The sequence below is a fragment of the Rhynchophorus ferrugineus genome, unplaced genomic scaffold (assembly GCF_030347505.1).
Source record: "Rhynchophorus ferrugineus isolate W39M unplaced genomic scaffold, kcgeb_rfMv2 rfM5, whole genome shotgun sequence".
Lineage (NCBI taxonomy): Eukaryota > Metazoa > Arthropoda > Insecta > Coleoptera > Curculionidae > Rhynchophorus > Rhynchophorus ferrugineus.
Window position 1 is genome coordinate 19,905,322 of NW_027472584.1, and position 18,824 is coordinate 19,924,145.

Below are 18,824 nucleotides of genomic sequence, written 5' to 3' on the forward strand. Positions count from 1 at the left end.
AATTTGTAAGAGCTGACAACGTTGCAAAATAATTTCTGGCAGAATTGTCGACGAGTAAACTCTTCTCTAGTGCACAAATAATTTACAGCCAAACTATTAAAGAAAAAATACTTTTCTTTAGTTTAGTGATGTGTTCTTATATAATGTAAAAGTAGATGGATGGTTTAATGAAGATATTTAATATTAATTTCGCTTTCACCATTATCAGAGAGAATGAATGATAAAATATAATTGAAAAACCGAGAAAAAAGTAGTTTTGTACAGTTAAAAGCCCGTAAAAATTTCGAGGTGGATTAAAATCAACGATAAAACGAATGTTTTTAATGCATATTTAAATTAAACGACGTTAATAAAACGGCCGAATAAGATAATGGGACTTTATCAAAGGATAAAGGAAATAAGAAGTTGAATAAAGGTGAAAAAAAAAATTCCAATTTATTTATTACAAAGAAGATTTGGGTTAATCTGTAAATACAAGAAGTATGATGTGATGAATCATATTTTTAAATTATACAGAAAATTTGCAAGAACTGACAACGTTGCAAAATAATTTTTGGCAGAATTGTGGACGAGTAAACTCTTCTCTAATGCACAAATAATTTACAGCCAAATTATTAAAGAAAAAATAGTTTTCTTTAGTTTAGTGATGTGTTCTTATATAATGTAAAAGTAGATGGATGGTTTAATGAAGATATCTAATATTAATTTCGCTTTCATCATTATCAGAGAGAACGAATGATAAAATATAATTGAAAAACTGAGAAAAAAGTAGTTTTGTACAGTTAAAGGCCCGTAAAAATTTCGAGGTGGATTAAAATCAGCAATAAAGCGAATGTTTTTAATGCATATTTAAATTAAACGACGTTAATAAAACGGCCGAATAGGACAATGGGACTTTATCAAAGAATAAAGAAAATAAGAAGTTGAATAAAGATGAAAAAAAAGCGTTGGGGTCACAAAATAATTTATCAGCTAGGTCAAGGCGTAATATCGAAGAGAAGGAGAAGAAAAAATAATGGAAGCGATAATCGGCCTCATTTAACAACTATTTAATTTGGAAAACATTGCCGATTGAGCATTTCTCATTAAACTCGAGTATGAATTTCATTATAAAAAGCGAAATGATCTCTCATCTCTAAATTTAAATGTCATCAAATATGAGCCCCTTTCTTCGTTCTTATTATATTCTAGACAGTGATACTTCTACAAACAACTAAATGTTAACTAAAAATAATGTATACCATAACTAAACACTTTCATTTGTTAAATTTTTGCTTTTAAAATTTGTATTTAAATATATGTATTAACATTAACATAATTATATTACTTTATTCCAATTTATTTATTACAAAGAAGATTTGGGTTAATTTGTAAATACAAGAAGTATGATGTGATGAATCATATTTTTAAATTATGCAGAAAGTTTGCAAGAACTGACAACGTTGCAAAATAATTTCTAGCATAATTGTCAACGAGTAAACTCTTCTCTAGTGCACAAATAATTTACAGCCAAATTATTAAAGAAAAAATAGTTTTCTTATATAATGTAAAAGTAGACGGATGGTTTAATGAAGATATTTAATATTAATTCCGCTTTCATCATTATCTGAGAGAACGAATGATAAAATATAATTGAAAAACTGAGAAAAAAGTAGTTTTGTACAGTTAAAGGCCCGTAAAAATTTCGAGGTGGATTAAAATCAGCAATAAAACGAATGTTTTTAATGCATATTTAAATTAAACGACGTTAATAAAACGGCCGAATAGGATAATGGGACTTTATCAAAGAATAAAGAAAATAAGAAGTTGAATAAAGGTGAAAAAAAAGCGTTGGGGTCACAAAATAATTTATCAGCTAGGTCAAGGCGTAATATCGAAGAGAAGGAGAAGAAAAAATAATGGAAGCGATAATCGGCCTCATTTAACAACTATTTAATTTGGAAAACATTGCCGACTGAGCTTTTCCCATTACACTCGAGTGCGAATTTCACTTTAAAAAGCGAAATCATTGCCTCCACCGTAAATTTAAACGTTATCTAAGATGAGTCCCCTTCGTCGTTCTTAATTTGCATAACAAAATCGGAAGTGCAGTTTACCGCCTCCTAGCAGCAAACATTAATTCAGCCAGTTTTATATTGTCCCAAAATGACCTGTCAACCGTTATCTGACATCTTAATTGGCGTTTGTCAAGTGTCATATTTTGTTCATTAATAATTCGCAACGGAGAACTTAATGACAGACTACTTACTCGAAGATGAAAATTAAACACACAAGCACAAAGGAGAGATTCGTGTAGTACAAGAGAAATTTATCGATGTCTATAGGGATTGTTCATTAATCCGCTTAGAGTCGGGAAGACAGCGTACATATGAAGGGGGTCCCAGTCACGTTCTAGCACAAATAGACTTTGAGGCTATTGCCCACGGAAACTTTCCTATCTTAAGCCTTTCCACCACACCCCTCCTGCGTTTACGTAACATTTACATAACCAACGCCAAAAATTTATAACAATATTTTCATTTGACACCCTTAACCTTTCTCAAATCTGTCCATTCATCATTCTCTTTCCGCCCGCCAAATTTGTCAAACTGTATATATTTTGATAGAACACGACGGAGACATTGTTTTTGTTATATGATCCTTATTTATATACTTGAAAGGGACATCTATTCTTCCTTTTTACCGTATATCATTATTACAAAAAATATCATACAGAATCTAATGGAGAATAGATAAATGTATCAAATATAAATACATTTAAATTCTGTAGACCTTCCAATGAAACAGCTGATACGTCATAACAGGTCAATTGAAAAGTCCCCGACCTACCATAGTAAAACACATTTTTTTAAATTTATTTTATTCAACATAATTCCCTTCACTGATTATAGCGACCCTCCAACTTTTCGATACCATTTTTGTAGTACGATTTGTTACTTGTTTCAAAATAGGCCTCCGTTTCGGAGATCACCTCTTCATTCGACGAAAATTTCTTCCCAGCCAGCATTCTTTTGAGATCTGAGAACAAGAAATAGTCGCTGGGGGGCCAGATCTGGAAAATAAGGTGGATGAGGCAAGCAATTCGAAGTCCAATTAATGCCATTTTTGCCATCGTTTTCAGTGACTTGTGACACGGTGCATTGTCTTGGTGAAGCAACACTTTATTTTTCTTCATATGGGCCGTTTTTCTGCGATTTCGTCCTTCAAACGGTCCAATAATGCTATGGAATAGTCGCTGTTGATGGTCCTTCCATTTTCAAGGCAGTCAATGAAAATTATTCCATGCGCATCCCAAAATACAAACGCCATAATCTTGTCAGCCGACTGTTGCGTTTTCCAACGCTTTGGAGCGGGTTCACATACCCAAATATTCGTGAATGATATGATGTACACGTTCAGTTGATATCTTTAAAGTATCTGCTATTTCATTCAATTTCATTTAACGGTCATTCAAAATTCTTTTGTGGATTTTTTAATGTTTTCGTCGGTAACAACCTCTTTTGGGCGTCCGCTGCGTTCACCGTCTTCGGTGCTCATTTCACCATGTCTAAACTTAGCATACCAATCCTTGATGTTTGATTTTCCTGGGGCAGTGTCCGGAAACTCGGCATCAAGCTAAGTTTCTGCTTCAACTGTATTTTTTCCATTCAAAAAGCAATATTTTATCAATACGCGAAATTCCTAAAGTCGCTTCACTCAAAATGCTATAACTAACTATCCGACAGCTGTTAAATTTATACGCGCATCTTTTGAGGGTTAGGGCTAACTAAAAACATGTGGACTTAATTCTAGTAGCGCCATCTATGTGACACATTAACCGGACATAGCGCCTTGTGATTACCACTTGTTCGAAAGGCTGAATAAGTGCGAAAACGACTCGACGATTGGATCGCTGCCAAATCAATAACGTTCGCCATTTTACCAGAAAAACGGGGAATATATAATAATATATATATTAACTTGAAATTTCCCATTTTTTTAAAAAATTTTAAATGATCACAATGTTTAGGATACATCTATCCTTACAATTCATTAATTTTTACTACGTTTTCGTGCGTATTTTTTTGGTTGGTGGCATCGATACAAAGAATTTTATTTCGTGACATAATCCAGTGACCTAATGACCGCTCTGGTTCTAGTCATGAACGAAAACAATAAATAGTATACTGAACCGGGATTCTCTATATGAAGAATGTTCAAAGGAGGACGATTATCGACTGTTTTTCCCTTCAATATTACGCAGTTTCCACGACCTCCATGATAAATTATTTTATGACCCCTCAAAACTTTCCAACACTGGCGCCAAGCAAATGGAGCAGTTTTTAATGTAACTACCCGATTTTATTAGGGATTTAAAGTAAAATGTATTCAAGATAACCCTTTAATTTTACTTAGGTCCTCGTAAAAGCTTTTAATTACAGTACATGAACGGCTAAATGAAATTTACAGATCTGGGGCGTTCTAAAATATCCACAAAAAAACGTGGAACTACGTCTAATATCGTAAATCTCCCCCTACGTTTATTGTTTAATCACTTTAAATATCAATATTAATCTTCTATAGTCTATACGAAGAAGTTTGTACATTCGTCATCAAGATGTTCAATGTATTGCCTGCCACAATTTGTAAATTCGTTATTGAATCAGGTAATATTTTCCTTGTCACTTTGTTCTAGTCAAGAAGAGACACAACGTTGGATGAAAATGTGCATTTTTAGGTTATGTTCTATATGTTCATATTGATGGAACATCAATATATAGTCTATTCAAAGCTTTTTGTAGATGCGTCATCAAGATGTTGAATATATTGCCTGTCGCAATTTGTAAGTTCGTTTCAGAATCAGACAATACTTTCCTTCTCATTTTATTCTAGTTAAAAAGAGACATAATGCTGTCTGATAAGTTCGAACGTGTAACCGAATTAGCCAAAGTAGTTCGGTTGTCAAAAGTATACAAAAGTCTTCAAAAGAATAGTGATAAGAGGTTGTAAACCGGCAAAAGTTATTTTAATGCTTTGCTTGTTTTGATAAATTTCAAATCGCTGCTTATTATTACTCTGATTCAAACTTCCGAAGTCAGACAGAACAGATTGCGCCTCTAATCAGTTACTTTAAACAGGAACGAGAGTTGTTCACACATTTAGATGGCGTACGTACAAAACTTCCATGTTGTCAACAATATCTAATAAAACGACGAATTACTGATCAAAACATCCAATCAACTACAACAATGTCTTAAATTCAGCGTAGAAATGAGGCTGCGAACCAAATTACAACTATTTGTCAATTTAACAAACTGATTTTTTAGATACACATTCTCAATCTTAAATCCATCCAATTCTGTATAAGCATCAAGAGCCTCTAAGATCTAATATCTAAGTTATTTAAAGGCTAATGGTACCTAGAGTTTAAGCTCAAATGAGGAATCATGCAGGAAAATATCAGAAAGAACCAAGAAGACGTTGGGAATTATGTAATAAGAAGATAGTGCCTAGTCACAAGCTGATCATCTTTTAAACACAAAGTTAAAATTAGAGAAAAAAAATTACTCACCTATAGTCTCTCCTTCCACTTTTTTTGGAATAATTTAGTCAAAACCTAACTTATAAGTATAACATAAGAGACAAATTTCACTAAAGTATGTATTTAATTTTAAAATAAATTTATTATAGTCATCAACTCTAGTTACAAAGTTACAACATTATTAAATCAAACGTCTTTACGGTCAGCAAGCCTTCAGTAGGTTGAAAGTTCTTGAGCAGAACTGAATATAATATTTGAATTGTCGTCACCCCCATACTCAAAGCAAGAATGCTTCAAACGAGGCAAGTTTCTGAAATAACAGTTAATTTTAGATATAAAACGGAATATGTCAAGCATAAAGTCGTCTCAAAATGTCTCGACTATCTCCTTGTAATATGTATTCGTTTCGTCAAAGTAAAGTGGCCGTATATGTATCTAAGTTTTAAATTGGAGACAGCTGCACTAGTTTCCCATTATACATACATAAAGTCTATTCAAAATAGTAGTGAACTTACGTCATCACTATGCCCTTGTCGCAAATTGTAAATTCGTTTTAGAGTCAGACAATATTTTCCTTCTCACTTTTCTCTAATTAAATTGAAACAGAATGCCATCTGATAAGTTCGAACATCTGACCGAAACAGACCGCCAAAGTCTTCCGGTTGTCCAGTATTTTGTCAAAATTTTTCAAAATATTAAATATAATAACTACAGATTATAAATCGGCAAACGTTATCTGAATGTTATTGTTTTGATAAATTTTAAATCGCTGCTTATTATTACTCTGGTTTCAAATGCCGAAGCCAAGACCGAACCGATTGCGTCTTTAATCAGTTACTTTAAACAGGAACGAGAGTTGTTCACAAATTTCGATGGCGTATGTACAAAACTTCCATGTTGTCAACAATATCTAATAAAACGACGAATTACTGATCAAAACATCGAATCAACTACAACAATGTCTTAAATTCAGCGTAGAAATGAGGCTACGAACCAAATTACAACTATTTGTCAATTTAACAAACTGATTTTTTAGATACACATTCTCAATCTTAAATCCATCCAATTCTGTATAAGCATCAAGAGCCTCTAAGATCTAATATCTAAGTTATTTAAAGGCTAATGGTACCTAGAGTTTAAGCTCAAATGAGGAATCATGCAGGAAAATATCAGAAAGAACCAAGAAGACGTTGGGAATTATGTAATAAGAAGATAGTGCCTAGTCACAAGCTGATCATCTTTTAAACACAAAGTTAAAATTAGAGAAAAAAAATTACTCACCTATAGTCTCTCCTTCCACTTTTTTTGGAATAATTTAGTCAAAACCTAACTTACAAGTATAACATAAGAGATAAATTTCACTAAAGTATGTATTTAATTTTAAAATAAATTTATTTTAGTCATCAACTCTAGTTACAAAGTTACAACATTATTAAATCAAACGTCTTTACGGTCAGCAAGCCTTCAGTAGGTTGAAAGTTCTTGAGCAGAACTGAATATAATATTTGAATTGTCGTCACCCCCATACTCAAAGCAAGAATGCTTCAAACGAGGCAAGTTTCTGAAATAATAGTTAATTTTAGATATAAAACGGAATATGTCAAGCATAAAGTCGTCTCAAAATGTCTCGACTATCTCCTTGTAATATGTATTCGTTTCGTCAAAGTAAAGTGGCCGTATATGTATCTAAGTTTTAAATTGGAGACAGCTGCACTAGTTTCTCATTATACATACATAAAGTCTATTCAAAATAGCAGTGAACTTACGTCATCACTATGCCCCTGTCGCAAATTGTAAATTCGTTTTAGAGTCAGACAATATTTTCCTTCTCACTTTTCTCTAATTAAAATGAAATAGAATGCCATCTGATAAGTTCGAACATCTGACCGAAACAGACTGCCAAAGTCGTCCGGTTGTTCAGGGTTTTCTCAAAATTCTTCAAAATATTAAATATATTTTTTTTATTAATTAATTAATACATTGTTACTAGTCGTTTCCGTCTAACCTACAATTTGTCTTTATGATAACTTAAATCTAGGTATATAACTAGGAGGACCCATCGGCCCTATCTCAGTCTCTGGTGAAATAATGTTTATACATGTCACTGATGTATTTTTTATTATATGTACCTCACTATACAACACTACACAAGATCGGATGGTTTGATTCTTTTGAGTCTGTGTCCTGCTCTGGTGGTATCCAAAAGTTGCAATATTTCAATATTCGTATGAGAATGGAGTCTTTCCACATGCGCCCTTGCAATTCTCTTGATTTCTTGACTGACTGTGGGTATCTGAAGGTCTCGATGTAGGTAATCAGTCCTATAGTATTTGGGTGCACCCACAATACCTCTCAGGACTTTGTTCTGAAAAATTTGTATTTTATTCATGTTACTCTTTGCAGAACATCTCCATAATTGAACTACGTATGTCTATATAGGTTTCAATATTTGCTTATATAATAGCAATTATTATGTACTGATAATTATGATTTTCTTCCAATTAGCCAGTACATTTTCCTATATTTCATTTCAGTTCTTTTCTTTTCTTCTTTATAAGTTCCTTCCAGCGAAGTTTTGCATCGAGATTCATTCCGAGATATTTAGCGTTGTTGGTATATGGAATGACACTGTTACTTAATGTTAGGTTTTATTACTCATATCATTTATTAATAATTCATAGTAGATATATTGTTCTTCATGCTGCAAATGGAAAACAGGTGGTTAATAGCATCTTCGATTTGGATGAACTCTATCAGACACATTGAACGTAAATATGCTCTCTAATGAAAGTAAAACATATTACTTGGATATATAATTGTTAATTAGGTGGATTAGGGCTCCAGGGCGATACCACTACATAAAAAATGCGCCTAGAAACTCTACCTCATGGGTGGTGTGGAAAATAGTTCAATGTAAACAAAACAAATCTAACTTACAAACTATTATAACTCTGTAATTAATTGTAGTTCTTTCATAATATATGCATTAGATGCGCTGTAATGTGAAAATAAATTATATTTTATAATAGTATTTTTTAACTTAATAATATAGTTTTGTATTTTTAATAATTAATCAACCAAAATACATAAAAAATAATATCAGAACGAAATATTATTCTGATACGATCATTATTGAATCTAGTAATAGAGTATTAGAGTAAAACGTTGTTTATCTTAGAATAAGTTTAAATTCGCGTTAATTTTAACGTTTCAAAATGTTAACTTATTATCCCCGTTTGAACTTCAAGCATGCCTAAAGTTTGTATAATAAATCCATTCGGTTCTGAAGTAAAACTTTAAAAACCCATCTATCAAATTAGTATAAAAATCCAGCCGTTATTTATACGAAATTCCTAAGAGGAAATAACTGACGAAATGTTCTTTTCGCATTCACCATATAAGCGAATGTATTTATCAACTTTGTTGTCTAAATGAATATCAGTATTTTAAAAAGTTTCTTCATTTACTTGGTCAGGTATATATATCCGAAATATGGTCGAAAATGTGATATGTTACACGCAACAAAAAAAAACTTACGACATAATATACTGAAACTGTATATTTGCAGGAAAGGCAAACTGTTTTATTTTTCATGCCGGTATCTAATTTAATGAAAAAAATAATTTCCTCAGTATCATTTTTCTTAAAACAACCGTTTTAATAACTTTCAATTTTAAAAAAAGAGTGGACATAATTAGACGATATCAATCATTTTTGAATATGATGATAATTAATGATTAGCAAATATGTCTGTAGAAGGTGATCGTTTAAATTAGATCCGAATTCGATCAAAAATATATTGGATTGTTGACATTCTTTCTATAACTTGACACAACCGTTCTGTCACTGACCTTTCTGTGTTAAGTGATGATTGGACTTTAAACACGTGGGCGTTCACTAAGTCCCGAAATATCCGGATTTTCCTCTTCTAATAACGCCGAAAATATGTTGATTATTGAATTATTGAATTTTGACGCCACATTCACGTAAGGCAATGTACACGGTTTTTATATGAGAATTAGTTAACAATCTTTAAAATGGTTCGTTCTAACTATGCCAAAACGGAAAAAAACGCGCCATGTGTTTTGAATAGCGACATTTATTGATGAACAAGCGAAATATCAATGTATACAACTAGTAAACAACCTAACTGTTAGATTTGATGGTTTTGACAATTCTCTACATAAAATAACACATTTACATTTAGTATTATTAAGTTCCATCAAATATCAATGTTAAACACTTTTAAAAACTTATCCAGCCTGTTTACTGACGTGGCTGGAATCGTTTTCCTTGTTGGATTTTACACTCTTGCCTAGGACAATCACAAACACAAATTTATGACCATGTCCCAGTAGGATTCGAATCCGCGACTATCGCAACAGTAGGTGGACCGTCCTGTTGCCTTTACCACTGCGCCACCAAGCCGGCACCTATTAACGTTAATTGAACAAAATAAAGAATTATTGCTGGAAAAAAGATCTGCAATAGCGAGTAATAGACGCAGTAAACCAAAAATTGCATAAATGCCAGCGAACAAACGTGTTATTCACCTGATATGGCTCCTACAGACTTCTTACGCTTCCTAAAACTCAAATTACCACTTCGAGGTACCGGGTGTCAGTCGTTAGAAGACATAAAATGGAGTATCTGATAAGAATTGAAGTTGGTTTCAGAGAACGTATTTAAACATTTATTGGATCATTGCCACGCCAAATAAACATTATTTCGGAAGAGATCATTTTTGAAGGCCCAGGATATAATAAATTTGAAGAAACAGGCCACCATTTACTTTGAAGTGCTTCGTATGCGAACAATTTTTGTTGGATTTGGTTCATCTTGGAACACAAATACAGTCGACTGCTGCTTACTTTCGAGCTCATACGATTATATCCATGATTCGTCACCTGTCACGATTTTATAAACGTCTCTCGAAGCACCGCGATTGAATTTCTTAAGCATTTCTTTGCACCAATTGACACAAGACTTTTTTTGAGCGAATCAGATAACTTTCGAACAGCTAAGTGTTCATGTAAAATCGCATATATGCTGGTGGAATTAATGCTTAGGGATGCCTCAACATTTCAATAGGTAACATGACGATCGTGCTTAATCATTTCGCAACAGCCTATTTTGGACGACCTTCACGAAACTCGTCGGACAGCAAACTACGGCCACGATTGAATTCACTAAACCAGCGATACACGGTGGTTTTTGATGGAGTTTCATAGCCAAAAGTCAAACTAAGTTGATTGATGCACTCTTGTTGTGATAATCCACGTTGAAAATCGTAAAAAATCATCGCACGAAAATGTTTACGATTCAGTTCCATTTTTTGCCGAGACGAAACTTTCAACTAAATATAAAATAAACAAATAGCATCCGTGCGACAAAATGTTCTGAGTACGCATATCGTAAAAAATGTCAAACTTTACGATGGAACCGTCAGATGGACTCACATGACAACAGTGTTGCCAATTACCGAAATATAAATAGTGACCCTCGTATATATCTATTTATTACTCAAAATATACTCATAAAACTTCTAATTCCAGGCAGTAATTAATTCATGACTAGATATACTAATTAGTTCAAATATCAACATTAATTTTGTTTTAGAACGAACAAAAAAACATAATACATTAAATCCTTCACCATGGATACAGTTGAATGATCTATTTTCTTTGATGGTACTGTTGATGTTCTCATTTATGTAGTATACGGTAAATTTAAACTGATAATACTAACTTAAATTTACAACAAAATGTACGTGAGTATGAGTACGTATATCGTCAAAAATGTCAAACTTTACGATAGAACCGTAAGATGGACTCACATGACAACAGTGTTGCCAATTACCGAAATATAAATAGTGACCCTCGTATATATCTATTTATTACTCAAAATATACTCATAAAATTCCTAATTCCAGGCAGTAATTAATTCATGACTAGATATACTAATTAGTTCAAATATCAACATTAATTTTGTTTTAGAACGAACAAAAAAACATAATACATTAAATCCTTCACCATGGATACAGTTGAATGATCTATTTTCTTTCATGGTACTGTTGATGTTCTCATTTATGAAGTATACGGTAAATTTAAACTGATAATACTAACTTAAATTTATAACAAAATGTACGTGAGTATGAGTACGTATATCGTCAAAAATGTCAAACTTTACGATAGAACCGTAAGATGGACTCACATGACAACAGTGTTGTCAGTTCCCGAAATATAAATAGTGACCCTCGTATATATATATATATATATATATATATATATATATATATATATATATATATATGTTATTCCTTTGACTTGGTATTCAACGTATTCGAATAAAATAATAATACTTTTAAATAATAAATAGAAGTACCGTCGCTTCAATAGGATTACATAAAGCTTTGATATATGTGTGTGTGCGACTCTACACCCCAGCAATACTTTTTTTATACGATGATTCAGTTTCACCCTCATGCATTCACCCCGGCGGGCTTATATTTAAGAATAATAAGAAAGTATATTGGGCCATTTATACAAAGACCATACAGGATGCTGGTTTGTCACATTTCATGTTAGTTTCGCGGCTGAAAGAAAATTAGAATGAAGCGTAACACAATAAGGAAACGAAGGTGGTGTTACATGGTAACTATTACGGACAAAGAAAACATTATCATACACGTAATTCTCGCTGGATATTCCACGATATTCCTTTTAAATAGAGATATTAATGTTCATCGTTGTATAAATAGTCCTCGAAAGAATGCAGCCAGAATAATGGCGGTCTCTCTAATAAATTTATGGATGTTGTTGTGACAAGCTAAATCATGAATATGTTATAAAGTCGTGGCTATAAGAATTTTTAAGAAGTCGTAAACGAAAATCGATTCTAACCATGTGATACAAAAATCTTAGTATTTCATGTTATGTCATATAAATGTATTTCAAAATTAGGAAAACTGAAAAACTCCCGATGAAAAGATCAAATCTAAATCACAGGAAGGAACAATCTAATACCTATCCATAAGTTTGGTTTTATGAACAAACATTCAGTAGTTAACTAGGTGCATAGGAATCACAGGCACCATTGAAAAAGTCGAGCTTTCGACCAGGCATAAGCATGTGGAATTTATCCACAAACCCGAAAATTTTACTAAATCAGAACACTAAATTCCTAAAGTTTTACATCTAAGCCAGAATGTTTAGAGTCAAACGAGAGGAGATCTAACACATGGGCTAAAAAGTCCGGCGCCTTTTTAAAATGCGTTTTTTTTTTTGTTAAAAATTGGCTTTATTCATCAGTGTAATCTCCATCAAGAGTCACATATACATACACAGTCAATAATACCACTTTTATAGAACGATTTATGTTTTGCCTCAAAATAGGCCTGTCGCCAGTTACTGTCCATTCAGAAGACGATCGTTTTGATTCCGGGGTGAGGTGATGGATCCATGTTTCATACATTGTCACATATCGACGCAAAAATTCCGATTTGCTATGTTTAAACATGACCAAACATTGCTCAGAATCATCAATATGTTCTTGTTTTTGGTTAATAGTGAGCAAATGCGGCACCCACTTTGAACAGAGCATTCTCATAGTTAAACGCTCATGCAGTATGAAACAAACAATCATTAAAAAATATTTTGAGGTTTTTTTTAAATGTATTCTGGTGTTACCACCTTATTTGGACACATCCACTGCGTTCTACATCACCGCTATTACTACGACCGCATTTGAAGTCAGCAAAGCAACGTTTTATTATTGTTCGAAATGCAGCAGAGTCTTTTCAAATCATCGCTTCGCTCGAACTGTATTTTTTCCCATCAAGAAACAGCGTAAAATTAAAACAAGAAATTGTTTTTGATTCATTCTTTTGGAAATAACAATAATGTCACTTTTAACACAATAACTCACAAACTTATGAATAAAATATAACGAAATTTTAACAGCTCTCTTCTGAAGGTTAGTACTAACTGGAAAAGCGTTGAATGCAATAAAACTAGCGTCATCTATGTGCTAGGCACGGGACTTTTCAGGCCATGTGTTATTTTATAATAAAATAAGCTAATATAGATGATGTACCACAAAGAAGTGTATTGACGCCAATACTTTATACATAGAAAATATTACCATGGTCACAACTGCTGCTGATAATGATACTTGCTGTTGAAGGGACACATACTATAGTAACGATTATTTGCACAAAGACCTTCATACTGACTTTTACTCATATAAATCAAAAAAATTGCAAAGAGGCATGAAGAGATCAAACAGTCATCAGATCATTTGAACTTGTGGTGCAGTGTATTTAACAGAAAAAAATCGCATAGCCAGTTTCTGCTTGATGTTACATCTGATAAAACAAAAGATATAGACTAAGCTCGTCGTGTTCTTTTCTTTTTTATTTGTGTGTGAGCAAGAGTGAGTGAATGACCAATGCAAGAGTGTGTGAGAATCGAAGTCACCTTTATCTTCTGAAATACATTTTCTAATTCTTAATATCGCTATTGCACGTGCCTCGTGTTTCTTTAAATGTAGGTTTTTGATAGGAGGGTCTAGCAATATCGAAATTGCTAACAATACATTATATTCAAGTTAAGGATGCCGACAAAATATCGATATTTTTATTTAAAAAGTATCGGTAATTATAAGTGCGAGTATCCAAATTCTACAAAGTAAAATATCGATTATAAAAAATTGGTTCGAGATTTCTCCCCTGGTCATGAAGTGAATTTTGCATGGAAAATAGGTCTGGAGCAGAAAAAAATTCGATACGAAATCTTAGGGTTTTTGAAGAAGCGTATCGAACTTGTATTTGGAAATTTCTATATCAGACACAATATTGGAAATAGAGTCATAATACTTGCCAGATATCTCTCTCCTGATACCATCGGGCGGTAGCGTTACAAAATCCGCATAATTTCATAAATATCGATATTTTCTGGCATCGAAATATCGATATTCTGATTCGATATATTATTACATCACTAATTTCGATACTTCGTATCGATATTCTTGGCCGTCGATATATCGTTTCATCATTATATACATCAGTATGTTGATAAGCCAAAGAACATTCCGAAGAAAGGCTGATAAAAAATAGATTACCAAAGACTTTTACAATCAAAATCCATTATTAAATCGCGAGATAATGTCGAAGGTAAGACTCTGGACGTGAGCTTAGTTAAAGCACGATAACTTAAAAGCTACTACATCATTATTTTCGTTATCCGCGCCAGCTAGACTGGCTATAGACGCGTACATGTGTAAAAGAAATATTCGCAGCTACGAACAAAACGCAAATGGCATGCAAAGCGGCAATTCATATATGTAATCTACATCATCGGTGACTATTTGTATAGATGCTGTCAATATAAGGGTTGAAAAACATTACTTTACTCGCATGCTTGAAGATATCCACATTGCGTTGTACGATACATCGTTACATTTCTTTTCCATTCGTACATTGTAACTCTAATCCATTTTGTTTCACGTACGGGAAAAATATTGAACGGGAATTAATTTTAAGGGGTTTACTTTTATCTGTTTTTACTTTTTAATACACGAGGCGTGGTAAGATGTGGGAGGGGTGATATATCGTGACCATGATGTCATTCAAGCAACGGTTTGGCCAATCAAGGTCCAAATTCCAACCAGAGCATTTAGAGAATCCGCAAACATAGAGCGTGTAGTGTCTATTCTATATCAGTATAACCTTCCTATGATACCTTAAACATGTCCAAAACATCTTTAATTTGTACTCCACATAAGGAGTTACGATTGCATCTGTAAATATAAGTCTGCTGATCATAAGGAACATAATATACCCAGGAATGATATTTTGCCGATGCCCATTACAATATATCCAATAACAATTACAAACACTGGAATTATAAATCCATACTTTTATTAAGTTCAAAGAACATGGTTGAGACAAGTCACACTTCCAATTTTAAATTAAATTAATAATTAAAATTTTAATTTAAATTCCAAAATTAAATTGTAAACTGATAAAACAGCTAGACCAAAATAAGTCCATAAAGACCAAAAACATGTATCGAAAAAAATCGCTAAAAATTAGACTAAAAAATTAATTAATCATTATCTTATCTGGTATTAACTATAATTATTGAAAAATAATGTTGATTAGAAACTTATTGAATTTTATTTTAATAATTATATAAATAATAATTAATATATTAAAAATAAAGAGCAATAACATATAGAGTTATTTCACATGAACGCTTGTTAGTTACTTCTGTCGTGCATTTATTTAATTATTTCAAATGAATCAATATATATATATATATATATATATATATATATATATATATATATATATATATATATATATATATATATTATAAACAAGCGATTTTTAAATTCTAATTACGCGAGCTGCTATACAGATGCGAAGAAAAATGTTTAAAACTAATTTTAACACCTAATATTATATATATCATGATTATTATTATTATTCATGCACAATAATGATAATTTATTATAAGCTTTGAAATTCAATCAATACCAATAAATTCAATTAGAGTTAAATACATTTACTTGTACAGTTGTCACTATGAAATTAAAAATATGTTCAAATAAAATTAAATCGAGCTCTAATAGCGGGTTGAAATTATTTTCTATTTTTAGAACTATTTCGATTTGGTCAAGGGAAATCCATTTTTCGATTTATACGTGTCAATCCATTAATGTTCCTTTTTCTATTTGCACTGTTCAAATTTCAAAGGGAAAAACCGATATTCCAGAAGAAACGGTCTGATTGACGGTAATATCGATGAATTTATTATTTTTATTAATTTTTTTTACTTAATAGATTAATTGTTCCATACTCTATAAAAATAACTATGAACATACGTAAAAAATAATTAATTTCTTTCATAATAATGATTTCCAATCTCTTCAGACAACAGGAAAGTCACTGGGTGCTATATCAGGTGAGTAAAGTACTTCGTCGTTGTAAAATTGCAGTGAAACTCTTTTAACAATTTTTTTTATTTAGATGCCACATAACAATAAAATATAAGGTTTCTTTAAATCCCAACAAGTACTTAATTTTTAATAACAAAAAACAATATTTTTGTAGTTTCAACAAAATTAGAACGAAGACAAAATTAAAAGAACTGAACACTGGTCAAAACGAGCTAAAAATAGAATAATAGATTTTAAAATTTAATTAAAACAACCAAAAAAACTAAGATGGACAATAAAAGGGTAAAACCACTCAATAAATATCTGGTCCTATATGATTTCTGGACCTCCAAATGATGGAATTTGACTCTGTTCAACCAACTTCCTATCGGAATAAAAAAAAACAATCCCAGCTAGCGGCCTATTTTAAAACCAAATACAAATTCATTTAAAAAGTCGTAATTCTAAAAAAATGCCTTTATTAGACCGGACACTTATTGGGTAATAAGTTAATTCAAAATCCAAAAGGAAAAAGAAGTAAAAGCAAAATCCAATCCAACATATTTTGAATAAATGCTCCTGGTGTGTAGTAAAATATAATAACAAATAACTGAAATAACTAACTCTAACCTGGGAAAACAGTTATTTCAAGGTATTTAAGCGGCGTTAATAAATAAAAACAACAATATAACGGGCCCGAATTTTTGAATAATTCATAAGAAAACTTTCTATTCATGTTAATATGCGCTAATACGTTACAATTACATTAAATAGGATTATAAAACAAATAGAATGGTAAACAAATTTCATGTAATGCATACATGAAGCATTATATCAGCCTTAATAATATAATTACGAATTTGGTCGAATTTTGAAATACGTACAAACTAATCTGAATCTATTGATCCAATGAATTAATTACACCGAAAAATATAATACGGACCGAAACCAGAACTTTCAATTTATCAACGAATCATAGAAATATTTCAATTGTGGTTAAAACCAGAGTTTAGTATTGAAACTGTTCGAATTATTACCAAATTAGTTCAGTCTTCAGAACAATCATTTTATAACCATGTTAGGTTCAATTAAAATCAGCTACTAAGGTAGGGAGGATATTAATGAAATACCTGTCTCCATACCAAAGAATAATTATACCTGTTTCTATATTTACCCCCTTCTTGGTTACAAAGAAAAAGTTTTTGATTTTACTTATCAACTTCCTGTTATGTTCCCACACTAATTGTTCTTAATTTATGTTTATTTACCCACCAAAATATTGTTGAATGTTTACATCATTTTGCACTGTTTTATATTTTAAAATATAACGTAATTTTTAAATATTAGGTTCTTGCATGTATTCTGATCATTTTACCTTAAATTACATTAAGTTCCATAAAGTGAATATATGAATATATACAGCACCATTCGGAAAAATGATTTCGTTGTCTTTCCAATTAAGATATGATACTATTTTAAAACATAATGTAATTTTAAAATATAAAGCGCTTGCATGTATTCTGATCATTTTCACACTTTCCTTAAATTACGTTAAGTTCCATAAAATGAATATTTTTGTAGTAACTCAAATTTAACTGTAAATTCCCATTATCTCCCTGATTCAGATTCACAATTCTAGATTAAGTACCAAAAAAGTCACACGATGCTGTATCCAGTAGACAAGAACATGAAGTATATTAGAGTCCAAATATAGCACCATTCGGAAAAATGATTTCGTTGTCTTTCCAATTAAGATATGATACTATTTTAAAACATAATGTAATTTTAAAATATAAAGCGCTTGCATATATTCTGATCATTTTCACACTTTCCTTAAATTACGTTAAGTTCCATAAAATGAATATTTTTGTAATAACTCAAATTTAACTGTAAATTCCCACTATCTCCCTGATTCAGATTCACAATTCGAGATTAAGTACCAAAAAAGTCACACGATGCTGTATCCAGTGGGCAAGGACATGAAGTATATTAGAGTCCAAATATAGCACCATTCGGAAAAATGATTTCGTTGTCTTTCCAATTAAGATATGATACTATTTTAAAACATAATGTAATTTTAAAATATAAAGCGCTTGCATGTATTCTGATCATTTTCACACTTTCCTTAAATTACGTTCAGTTCCATAAAATGAATATTTTTGTAATAACTCTAATTTAGCTGTAAATTCCCACTATCTCCCTGATTCAGATTCATAATTCTAGATTAAGTACCAAAAAAGTCACACGATGTTGTATCCAGTGGGCAAGGACATGAAGTATATTAGAGTCCAAATATAGCACCATTCGGAAAAATGATTTCGTTGTCTTTCCAATTAAGATATGATACTATTTTAAAACATAA

At 31.7% G+C, this 18,824-nt stretch overlaps 1 protein-coding gene across 2 annotated transcripts in view; it reads right to left on the reverse strand.

Annotated features, from left to right (window-relative positions):
• PlexA (Plexin A) overlaps positions 1-18,824 on the reverse strand; it is a 366,159-nt gene that overhangs the window by 161,607 nt on the left and 185,728 nt on the right. The window lies entirely within an intron of this gene.